Here is a 13,322-nt window from a genome sequence, read left to right as displayed (position 1 = left end):
GAGCACTCTAACTCTTCCCAATGTATATGTGAAAGTATGAGACAAGCTGATGAGACCCACCTACCCCCCACGAGCTTCCAAAACCTGTCCTGCTCAGCCACGTGGGCACCATTACAAATGAAAAAAATGCACACCCACTTGCAGTACATTACTCAGAATGAAAATCCAGGCACAGCAGCAAATGTGCACTGAGTTAACTTCATTTATTCCGCTTTTAGGTGAAAGTTGATTAAGGCAACATTACACTAGGAAAACGTTACCAAAATGCTACATATTAAAGGACTTTGTTCTGTCTACACTAACAAAGCTTTACTTTGTACCGGTACATTAAAGCTAAGCTCTGCAAGAGCGGCTTTACCAGCCCTATAGGCTAGCAGTCTGTCGGCAGAGCCAAAAGAATCTTCATGCTTACAGAAATTTATAAAGCACTTCATCCAGTTCTCTACACACATAATTTGAAAGATACCTGACACATGTCTACAAACTTTGACACTTTTCAATTTTTAAGAATTTAATCCTTGCAACAAATGCACAATTTTTCAAATGGAGGAAGAGAGGCTACAGGGAATTCTCTGCCAGGCCCCACCACAGAGCTGTGTGTATCATGCTCCCATCCGTCCTTCCAGAGTAAGTGTGCTGTTCGTGCGCTCTGGGAACAACACAGCTCATCTTGTAGGACATGCAGCGATTGAGGACAGAGCTCTGCTAGAACACTCTCCTCCTTTTTACCTCATTAGACAGTATACAGAAAATTTGTTTCTGAACATACAGTTTTCAGTTACACCTGGCTGCCAGTGCTTCACATAATCGTTTTAAGTTTTATAGGGGGAAAAACTGTTGAAAACTTGATGCTTTGAATTTTTTTTCCTAGACACTCACTGATTTTTTAAGATTCCGATTTTACAGGATTAGCAAACACCATGGATTACAACTATTCCATAGAAAATTTTCAAGTTTAAAATCCACATGTAAACTACAATATTTATGAGCACCATATATGTTCTTGATATAGCTCAAATATATTGAGGACCTTGCACTTTCTGCACACAAATAAAACACCACACCCAGAAAACACTATGGAACAGTGAAGAAAAAAACACTCACTCTCAAGAGAGCCACTCTGAATCAATTACAAAAAAAAAAAAAAAAAAGAAAAAGAAAAAAGCATTACAGTAAAACAGCTAAGAAACAAGAAAATCTAATATTCCCTAGAGAGTGAGTTTGTAGAATTTGACGTGTAACACACAAACCGACTGGAATTCTGCTTTTATGATTACTAAATTGATTTTTTAAAAGACAATCCAGTAGTTTCAAATAGTTTTAATCTCTGGCTTTTTTCCTCCCCTCGCTTTTTTTTTTTCTCTCTTTTCCCTTTGTATCCAGTGGTCAGGAGCCCATTAGCAGGTTTACTCCTTAGACCAGAAAAATATTAAGTCCATGACAAACAGGAAAGCAAGCAGTTCAACAAAACATTCTGTATGCATGAAGGCAAGTGAACTAGCTACTTCACATAGAAAGAATCACTGCTGTCTTCTATTCTCTTCAGTTACCAGATGCCTTCATTCACCTTTGTCTCCTAACAGAACTAGAGGTCATATGATAATCCTCATTTTAATGCAAGAGCTCTACCACAACTTTGAATTTGCACAATTCTGTTCAGTGGTCACTGAACATTTCATGAAAGTAATGCAACCCCAAACTTATAGACGTAAAAAGGGTGCATACACACAGAAGAAAAATTGAAATTTGGCTTACAAAATTCTAACATTTAAACAAGACTAGCACTACTTAAATTTTTAATGGATGACCACCCAATATTAAATAAATATCAACAGGAAGCTGAGGCCATCTGGATATTAGAAAAATTCAAGTTCTAATATCTAAACTGCTATTTAAACATCTATTCTTCAGAGTCCTACTGTACCTACCTACTACATAACTAGATAATTTCATATTAGATATTTTTAATTGTAAGGACGCTGAAAGTACAAGGTTTCACAACAAGAATAGCTTCAGAACCATGAATGGTAAAGTATCTGTATTCTTTATGCTAATGCTGCCTCAAGAAATCCAGTATCTGGAGTGCTTAATTCAATCTTGAATTAATATATGGGCACAAATTTTAGAAGGAGATTTCTAAATTGTTTCTCCTGCTCAACTACACAAAAGCAGCAATTCCACCGCTTCCCTCAACCCTACCAAGAAATCTCCTCCACCCTACCAAGAAACTGAAGAAGCAAAATAAAAGCAAGTTTGGTAGTGATTCTTCTTACTTTCATTTGTTATAAAGATAATAGAGAGTAAGAGAACAAACGTGGTAAGACTGAAAGAAAATTGTTTTGAAGCTCATAGTCTACATAAATGGAAAACCAGTGTTAAAACATACTTCAAGAATCTTGCAGGAACTAACCGTATTTCATAAAAGCTGGAGTAATGTTCGCTGATGCAAAAACACCAGATGACTCAAGGTCCCAGTTTCTATTCAGGTAAGTAAACAGGCTTAAATTTTGCCTTATCAGCACAACACACAGGAAAGGAATCAGATTTAATAACTGGATCAACAAACTCCCCAAATGAGGAAATCAAATTGGGAGATAAGTATGTTTTTTTAAAAATCATTTTTTTCTCTTAAAGTAAGTTCAAGGAGATTGATTCCTTAAGATTCTCTCTGCATCAATGCACTACAGATTGAATTAGATATACATTAAGATGAACAAATATAATGTATATCAAGTTGTCAGATAATGTATTATATATAATTATTTATGTGGCTGACATTTCCATTTTGAATTATAAACAAGAGACTTTCGGGCAAGAACTTCCATTCTCTTAGAGGGGAGAAGAAAAGACTGTGTTAAAACAATTCCAAAACAGATAATTTTCAAGAACTCTTTTTTTGAGCATTTTAATTTCAGCACAAACCAGTTGCTACTCAAGCATATTACCAGTCTGACATTTCTTGCTCTCATAAAAGTTATCCCTGGCCAGCCAAAATGCACTGCTTCAACAAGCAAGTTCTAGTAACAAGTTAATACAAAAAATAAGAAGCATTCAATGTCGTAATTTCTCAAATACAGAATAAGCAGACACAGAGCCTCTCCCTTTAAGAATCCAACTCAAAGAATACCATCAAAACAAGTAACCCAAACATCCAGACAAAATCAGCTAATGTGAAAAAGAATTCCCAAAATTGTTAAGGTATGCAAGCAGAGTCCTGCCAGACTGAGTAACATATGTGAACAATTTTTTCTTTTACAATTCTCAGTTCATAGATTAAGAGATATCTCCAAGGACGGGGAAGAAAATTACCCACATTTTTTTTAAAAAAGGGGTAAACATTTGCCAACGATTCAGCAGAACAGTTGATTGGTATCATGAAGTGTGGAGTTCTATGACTACTGCCTGGCTGGCCAGTTCCTGTCCAGTGCAACACAAAGACTAGTCCTCGTCTGCTTGTTTCAGACTGGGGCACTAGCCTGCAGGCTCCTCTATCAAGCTGTAGGATAAACCTGTCTTACAAAACTTTTTAAAAAGATGCTTAAATGTCATTAAAATAGAAAATAAAATTACTAGTCAGGTCAAAGGGAAAGATAAAACAAATGCTCAGATGGACAGAGTGAACAGTGAATGCATATGCCGTTGTTCCTTAGAATGAAGCTCAAAACCATGAAAAGAGATCACCCAGAACAACTGCTATAGCAAGGTCATGGATTCTACAAGACACCACAAACCCCAAAATGTTTTGATAGAACTAGAGAATTTGCAGATCTTTACTCTGCCTATGAGACAGAATAGTCTCAACTCAAGCCAGGAGCATTCTCCAAAGGCATGCACACTCTCTCCACAGACACTCAAAATAATTCCTGAATATTGACACACAGTCCACAAAATTTCCCTGCTAAAGTCTACCATCAGTATATCTTAAGTCAGTGCCTGCTATCAAGGTTTGTAGTAAACAAACGAAAACAAAGACTATATAATCTGACATAATGAAAGCCCAAGTAGTCCAGCAGTCCTGGTCTCTTCTGACAGCAACACTTTTTGCAGCATTGATGTTTAATTAAATGCAATGTTCGCCTAGACAGGTATGAACCATTGTGCACTGCAAGAAAGCTTTTCCAAAAATTTATTGAAAGAACTCCAAAAATCAACTCTTGATATGTTTGAAAGGCAGAGAATGGAAGAAAATAGCCATAAATTATATCCAAAATGGAACAGGTCCTCACTACCTCTAGCAGGATCTCATAATGCAGAATTTGGGGAAAACTGCAACAGATTACACGTGTATTTCACTGTTAAGATCATTCAAGAAGCAGACTGCGTAAATGCCTTCAGTGATCTTCCCTGAAAAAACACTTCCCATAAACTGAGATTCAACAAAAACTCTCATGGACTGCTTAGATCCACAGGGATATACACCTTTGCATAACCGTTTTTGCGAAAATTTTAAGAGACATTGCATCTCATTATAATTAATGTGAAAGGTCTAATGGGCCAAGATCGGCTCAGACATTCCTCACAGGCTGCCTCAGACGGAGACAGAGATAATGAGATAATACATATACAAGACAATTCAGAAGAAAACACGAGAACAGTGGCCCAAGCTCCGCTTATATTCTCCAAAAGACATGCAATAAAAAGTTCAGCAGACAAACAGCAGGTAAGTACAGTTTCAGAAAGCAGCACAAGTTTTCTCCCTGTCAAAAGCCATGCTACCACAAAATGGAGAGGACTGGAAAACATTCTTTAATGTTAGATAATTACTCTAAATCTAGGTATTACCAGGGAAAGAGTTCATCTTAGGCTTTTTGTGAAAAGCCAGAGAACCATCTAGCAGGTACAGCCACCTCTCCTGGTTGCTGTGACTGGAACATTACAATCCCATGCAGTTGGACTGTAACAGAACAGCTGATACTGTGTCCGACCACATCATGCACTGCTATGACCTCAGGGCATTCAGGGCTGATGATTCCACTATTTGCAGGCAGCGAACAACTTCACCTATCCAAATCAATCAATCAGAGTATGAAATCCTGTAAACTGAGTTTCTCTCAATTATAAACTCTTGCTTATCACCCTACCAACTTGAAAGGGCAGTCTATGTGCTGTTCTAATTAGAAGTTACTCCAGGCTGAAACCAAGCAGAAGAAATTTGAGCACACCCACTCCCAAGAGTGAGAGAATATGCAAATATTGCATCTGTTGGAATCCTACATTTGTTGAGTGGGCTGCCTTTAGAGTTTTCCCATTAAAGTAAAAGCAGAATAGAAGAAAATTTAGCTAGGCTGTAGGTACAGAAATAAAGACATCATTTTACTTGTACATTTTACCTACACAGCAGAAAACAAAGCCAAGACCTCAACAGAAACTGCCAATACAGACAGAGCCCAGGTATCTGAAAGGGACATGTTACAACTGGAGAAGTTAACTCACAGCATTTATGGTTGCTCTCTTGGACTTAGGAATAAAGTTGTGTGGCAAGCATCACAGACCACTGTAATAATCTGATTTCAGAAAATACAGGCGCTGCACACCTATGCTTGCAGACATGTGGCGAGAGCATCATCACACAACGGTCTACTGTGCAAAGCACGCTGAGGAGGTATCTCAGCTAGCCCCATAATCTGAAACAGTACAATTATATCAGCACATAGATGGCTGCAGAGAAATCCTGACTGTTAGGAGGACTAACCAGCCTGGCACTTGAGTTTGTATCTCTGCTCTGCATTATGTAAGCCTTTGAGAATACATGAGTGGCCATAACTTAACAATAAAAAAGTGATTCTGTTATTCTTTTTGCATGACAGAGATACACCATAACTAGCATTAGATGCTATTTAGAAAGTCACAAAAAGGTAATAGAGTACTGTTTTAAAAGATGGCTTTGATTACTCAGAGCAGAAGCTAAAGGTAACATTTATTAGACAGATGTGCCTAGTAGGATAGTACATACGATAGGCACCACAGAGCCTGCGCAAGTCTGATGTCCTGAAATGGCTGTTTCACATATTGGAACAGATAGGTTTGCAAAGGAATCAGCATTTCAACATGATCACTCACACTGGTACAAAGGCAGAAGAGAAGACAGTTTGAAAGAAAAATTTCTCGGATAACCAATGCCAACTAAAAATTATTTTTTTTTTTTTAATAAAAATAAGTCCCACAGAGACACTGCATCAGTACAAACTTGAGCTGCATTGTCAGAACTGTTACACAAGCTTTGGCTGGAAGCTCTTGTACTGGCAGTGCTTGCAAAGGAACCCCACCCAAACGATTTCAGCACCTGTGAAACACCTACAGGTGCAGCTGCTCTTCAAGAGCTGATCCACCGGTGCTTTCACTGGACAAAGCCGATTGCGCTGGGGCGCACAAGTCTGCTCTCAGACCGAAAACAAGAGGCCTGGCCCTGCTGCACACACAGCAGTTCAGAGGGTATCTGGGAGTTTTCTGAAGCGTTTGCCTTTACAGTAAAGCTATTTCAGTCACCTTCCACTGCTTAATTGAAGAGGAATCCACATCCTCCCAATTTTTCTCACCAAGTTAATATTGTATACAAAAGATTTCTTTCCCAAGGTTTAAATACGACAGTGTGAGTTATGCAGTCCTCAGCTAGTCACTCCTGAAGGGGAGGAGGGTGGGAGGAGCACAGCTAAGTTTTCCTCTATGAACTTTTAAACTTGGTTAGCTGAGCTTCTACAAGAGTTAAACTATTTTCTATTAATAAATAAGCTTTATGGGCATATTAACTTGAGGATATAGTACTGTTTCCTAAATATAATAAACCTGCTTTTCCTTCAGTTTACACACTTATGTATGAGAAAAAGAGTTTTTATCCCCAATCCTGCAAACATGTACACATTTGAATACTCTAAGGACTTCAAAGTAATCATATAAAAAAAGTACAGGCAGAAGTTTTGGTCTCACAGTTCCCTTTCCTACCTAACTGTTCTTTTCTTCAGACACAAATTTCCACAACTTGGATTTTACATACTTAGTTTGGGAATGATTAAAAAACTAAGGTCAGAAAAATTTAAAAATTGTTCCTACAGGAATGTTGCACAGCATAGTAAGCAGTAACACAAACTAAACTAAAGTGTTTTGCATTCAAGAAATTTACTTCTGCATGTTGCTGGTGAACTTTGAAACCTAAAGACACTTTTGTGCAGGAGTCACACAGCATTATCCTACTGTAACTGAACTATACCCTGCATGTTTTAATGCATTAAAAAAAAAATTGGGTTTCAATGACCCACAGATATTTCCTAGGGCTGATAAAAAAGCAGTTGCAATTATACTAGAAACTGCATTGTCGTCTTTTGTTAAATAGGCAGTGAGTAAATCAGTCAGATTAACACTTAATACAGGTTTAGCGTGGTACAGAGGACCAAATCCTCATCTCTCCTTCTATCTTAAGGTTATGGACAAGATTTTCACTTCAAAACAAACACAACAAAACACATTCTCTTCCCTTTAAAAATATACATGTGAAAAACTAAATATCCACTACTAGAATATAAATCTAGACATCAGGTCCCTCTACTGGGTTAACATAGGATGGCAGGGAGAACAACCAACCCACGTTCCTTCGACTGGATGTTGGAACCTAGCAGGTGCATCAGAAGTAGGGTTAGCAAGGCGTCCCCTGTCGCCAGCGCACGCTAGCCAAATGCAGAAGAGCTGGCAACGGCATCTCCAGCCCAGTTCAGAATGAAAGGCCAAAAGCATTTATGGAGATAAAACCACAGAGTAAAGACCTGAAATTTATCACACGTGGGCTGAGGTCTCTTTTCCACCGCTCTGTTCTTCTCTTAACATAAAAAAGAAAACTACATTTTGGACTTTAAATATGTATGTGCTAATGATGAAAAAGCAAAAATAAAAACTATGATCAGTTAGCAGAAGTGTAGCTATCATTCTGCAGACTTTTTCTATCCCTCTATGCAAAACATTACCTGAATGGAACTATTTCAAATCAGTCTAGAAAAAATTAGTCTTTCAGAATGAAACCCTCCCTCTTATAAATCTAAAAATCAAAAGAAAAATCTCACACTGGTCACAGAACAACACAGTTTGCAGTACAACAGCTACTTAATTCTGACAGTTAGGAAACTACTATCTTTAAAAAACAAAAACAAAAACAAAACAAAAAAAAACAGAAACCCAACCTTTAAAGGATTTTTACTTTTGAGGGTCAGAAAAAAAGGGTCAGCTTCCAAAAATTAGTTGAAAGTAGTAGATCAAAAGCAACAGAAGACTGTTGATATAGAAAGTATGCATAACAAATGCATTTAAACCTTCATGCTGCATGACCAAAGGCTTACAAACAAAGCCTTTATCTCACAGAATGCCTGGCTCTTGGGTTTGTTTTTTGTTTTTTAATAAAGGCTCCATCCCTTCAAAAGGGAGAACAGTCTGCAGGCAAAAAAACATGAACTTGTTACATTCAGAAACAGCTATGCTTACAAACAGTATATAAAGACACAACACAGAACACTCATTTTAATACTGTACAAATAAAGATCAATGAAATAACGTTTCACACCACACAAAATATATTTTAAGGCAATGCCTTCCGCTTCACACAGATTATACTATCTTAATGCAATATTTACCGTAGCACAAACTGGTTTAAGAACACGTGTATCTACAAATATACTTTCAATTAGCATTTAAATAACAATTAGAAATCTTAAAAACACTTAGTTGGTTTCACATTAGGTAACTAAGAGCAAGGCATTCTGATTAAAATCAATCTAGTCTGAAGTCAAAAGGCTTTCTCACAACGTTCAGAGCTCATTCAACAGCAATTCCGTGGGTCCACCAAAAGTTTAAGATTTGTTAGCAATTTAATGTTTTTTTCTCCTTAATTTATCCTCTATTCCAATATAAGAAAAATCAGCAATAAAATGCAAATGATGAAAACATATAAACTTAACAGAAACATTCTGTACTTTAGTTACCATCACAGAGTCTTGAAATCCATACCAATTTTATGAGGTTTTCCTTAACCTTTTAGATGTTTTTGATCTGTTATCTACCTCAGAACAAAGTACCGGTGGTTTCCAAACATTTTGAATACAATTTATAGGCCTTAAATCTTAAAAAAGCCCAAAATGAACAAAAAAACCTAACACACCTAAATAATGAGTGTAATATGTTATATAAAATAGTTCAAAAGATTCCTTTAGTAATTTTGACAGTGTAGACATCTAATTTACATGTAAATCAATCGGAGAATCATGTTCATGTTTGTAAGCAAGAAATATCTTTGCTTGGGGGAAGGGGGGCAGGGGTGTGTGTGTGTCAAATCTGCTACTGAAATCCTTGTCTTCTGATGTGACAGACCTAAACTAACCAGCCACAAAAAAAAAAAAACAAACTCCTCCTATGAACATCCTGCTGTGTCACAGTAATCAAGGAAACTGTGCAAACTCGATTCATATCATCTTTGTATTCTCTCCTCCATCAGTCAATGCTGGAGAAAAGTCCCAAAGAGCCTCCTCCCTTCTGCCCTCTTAAACTCTCCCACCAGCAATATAATTGCTGCAAAAAAAAAAAAAAAAAAAAAGATTGGAGGGACAGGGAAATTAAAAAAAAAAAAAAAGATAAGAAAACAGTGCAGGAACTAAGAATGAAGGACTGCTCAAGAACTTTTACATCTTAAGCTTTTAGACTCATATCCAAAAGCAGCAAGTACGGCTTGAATAAGAACTATGCTGTAAATGCCAACAGTAATTAAGTTAACTTCAGTACTTGAGCAATTTTTAAAAAACATTTAAAGTGTGTATATTTATGAGGTGTTACAGTAATTCTTGACAGGTATGTATAACATACATACAACCATAGCAACTCTGGAAGATCTTGGTACCACACTGCAATTTACCATAAACAAGATTCCCTTCTTGAAAGCTTGCTAGTACTTGCTAGTAAGCACAGCTGGGCAAAAATACACCTGCTTATCAATTTTCCCAATATTTTAACAGATATTTCAGTTCAAGCCAACGAGTCAGAATAAAAACTGCAAACATTCCAGTAAAATTTGATTGCAGTCTATTAGGGCTTTACTCTCACCTATGTTTTCCGTACTATGGCTCTCTCCACAGCTCCCCCCACAAGTACTTGCAAAAAGCCCCTATCAACTCTCTGAAAACTGATCACTTATTGATCTATCATTCTGCAATACTGAGCCTACGTCCATATAATGATACCTAACAGAGACCATCTACTTGGGCAAGGCATGGAATTAACAGTAATAATAAAAACAAAAACAAACAACAAAGACTCCAAAAAATGAGACTCAGGCACAAAAATCCCAAATCAAACAAAAACAAAATAAGAAAAAAAGAAAAACCACAACCCCCCACATCAAACCCTTAAACACATTCTACCTTCTATCCACATCTCAAACTACCTCACCGTAGAGACAGATACTCTTGGAGGAACAGAGGTCAAGTGACCAAAGCCACAGGAGCCTGCAGCAGAATGAAGACCAGAAACCACCTAGTTTATATTACTAACAAACCAGAAGGGAACATCCTGCTTATTCTCAAAAATAACCCTGCAGACCTAGTCAATAAAGACTCCCATATTCTTTTGAAATACTTATTTTAAACGTAAACAGAAGTGATTGATACACAATAACACCGCTATCTTAAATAGCTTTGTATGTCTAGATGTTTTTTCACTCATTTTTTATTTTAAATCTTTCTGTACTTACCTGACAGAACCTCAGTCCAGGACTTCAGTTTTCCATTTCCCTGCTACAGTTGATGACACCAGAACACTACAAAGAAAGCACGGAAGGAGGCTCCCTGAAGCGACTTAAACAGTGCTAGTGATGTCATCAACATTCTAAGGCGGAAAGATCACAATGACCATTTTAACTTCAGTTTGCCACATTTCTAATGAAGATGATTTATACAGTATCTGTAAGATTAAGTCTTCCTAGATTTGCCCTCTTCACCACCTCCACTTCCAAAAAAAAGCACACCACAATGGATTGTTCCTATGTGCAATCCCATTCTGGGTGTTCAGAGACCACACACTCCTTTTAACCTGTTCAAAACAGAAGTTATCACTGTATTTTCAGAAAGAAGTGATGGCTAATCACTCCCCACAGAAACCGAGCTCTAGTAGCAAAGAATCATAGAATCGTAGAACAGCCCAGGTTGGAAGGGACCTGGAAAGATCATCTGGTCCACCCTTTTGAGGGCAAGGGAGCCTACATAAGATTATATAACACTCTGTCCTACTTCATCTTGAACATCTCCAGCAATAGGGACTCTATCACATTCCTGAGAGGGCTGTTCCCGTGACCGATTCTTCTCACCATTAAAATAAACAAATAAATAAATAAAAATTCTTTCTCATACTTTCTGAAACTTCAGCCAGTGCAACTTGTACCTGTTGTCCCTTTTCTTCTCTATGTGGCTCCTTGTGAAGACAGCACTTCTGTCCTCTTTGTAGCTGTCCTCTAAGTTGGGGAGAAATCACGGCAATAAACCACCTACCGAGAACCCTTCTTTCCCTGGAAATTCTGTCATCTTTCTCAAGAATCAAAGGAATTGTATGTGAGAAAAAATTGCTGAGAAGCCAAGAACCAACTCTTCCATGGGAATTAATCTGAATTAAAGGAGCGTAACAACTCACATTATTTTACTTCTAAATTATTTCTCATTCAGATGTTTAATTGCTGCACTCTTCTCTGATTTCTATTTCTAAAGAACAATAGTATTTGTTTTTTCCCTTTGTCTTAATATTGTATCCATCATCAAAACTGGATTGAAACTGCTTATATGCAAACATATGCTTTAGAGATTTTCCTGTTCCTGAGTGACTGAACTAAACCAAAATTAATTTTAAAATGCCAGGTCATACAAATAAGCAGTAGGCAATAAGTAACATATTGTCCTGGTTTCAACCAGGACATTTTGGTAATTTGTTGTTTAATTAAATAAATAATAAAATAAAATAAATGAAAGAACAAGCACATATGTTCTAAGATTTCCTCATTCTCCATATAAGAAATTAGTACTTGCAGTCTTTAAAGCTATTTGAGAAAGGAATTAGGTAGCAGTATGTTGCACAACATATGCATCCAATCATTATTACAGAATATCACCCCAAAACCAAATTGGTATTAGGCCTCAAAACTTAGAAAACAGTTATTTAAAACAGAGGGAACAAATACAACAGAAGTATGTTATAAGTAGGATCAAATTGGAGGAGGTGAATAAGAAACTTTCAGCTTCTTCAAATCTCAATGTCATTCAGAAGACATCCTGTACATTTGTACTACAGCACCTGCTCAGCAGCAGAGGTTTCGGCTGCCCTGTCAGCATGTGGTATCCTTCCCTCTTTGGCTCATTAGGTTCACATAATCAACTTGGAAAAAGAACAGACATACTCCCTAAAGCTTCGCTATCAACTCACAAAGCAACCAGTTAAGGTATCAAAACAAGAAATAAACTGAATGAGGTTTTCATAATATAGTTACTCTGCTTCTTGCAAAGCCTGATAAAAAGAAAACTAATTTTGGCACTTCAGTAATTTCAAATTATCACAGTAGTGACTTCAGTTATGACTATGCTCTAAAATGGACTGAAAAGAAACAGATCTTCATTTTTCCCCAAGGCCACAGGGCTATCTATAAAGCTCCTCAAATTCCGGTGTGGTTTCACTGAGTTTCTTTTTTTTACCTCACCCTACACCCTCCTTTCAAACAGGTTTTGGAACTTTATTCTGTCCCTTTCTAAAATACAGCTATTCATGTCTGACCAAGACCTAAATAAGTTCACTGTTAAAATACATTCTAAGCACTGCTTACAGTGGTTTGGGTTTTTTTTAATTATTATTATTAACCATGAGGTTGCTCCTAGTGACTTCCACTGCTGCCAGATAAACTTTTGAATAAAAATTACTTTTGCACATAAAGTTTTCTGTTTTGTACAATGGAAGTATGAAGGTTTTTATGCAAAGTAATGGCTGCTAAGAGTTCAGAAACTGGCAGTATCTGACAAATGTTTTTCTACTTCAGCTACATTTACATCTCTGCTCTTGCTGGATTTTTAAAAAGGTAAACTAGAAGACAATGAAAGTTCTGAAGCAGTTAGGTAGCAGTGTGTGAAGTATAACCAAAACAACAGCAACAAAAAAAAAAGAAATAATAATTAAGCCACCAATTAAGAGGTATTTGCTTTCCTTCTTTCTCAGTTATCACAGCCACCTTATAAGATGAGTCCACGATCAACAGCATCCTCATACGTTATTGAAAACACCAGAACTTCCCCGGGTTCTACATCCAGAAAACTCCACTATTGAAA

The 13,322-nt window shown here is 37.0% G+C and overlaps 1 protein-coding gene across 3 annotated transcripts in view; it reads right to left on the bottom strand.

Annotated features, from left to right (window-relative positions):
- Positions 1-13,322, bottom strand: part of KIAA0232 (KIAA0232 ortholog) — a 70,363-nt gene that overhangs the window by 37,332 nt on the left and 19,709 nt on the right. Inside the window, exon 2 of one of the 3 annotated variants that reach the window (XM_086747375.1) lies at positions 10,718-10,783. The exons of the other annotated variants lie outside the window; for them this stretch is intronic. The gene's annotated coding sequence lies outside the window, so the exon portion shown is untranslated. The remainder of the gene's footprint in view (positions 1-10,717; positions 10,784-13,322) is intronic. 3 annotated transcript variants of the gene reach the window in all.

This window comes from Chlamydotis macqueenii, chromosome 4 (assembly GCF_036417535.1).
Source record: "Chlamydotis macqueenii isolate bChlMac1 chromosome 4, bChlMac1.mat, whole genome shotgun sequence".
NCBI lineage: Eukaryota > Metazoa > Chordata > Aves > Otidiformes > Otididae > Chlamydotis > Chlamydotis macqueenii.
This window is presented reverse-complemented; position numbering and strand designations above follow the sequence as displayed.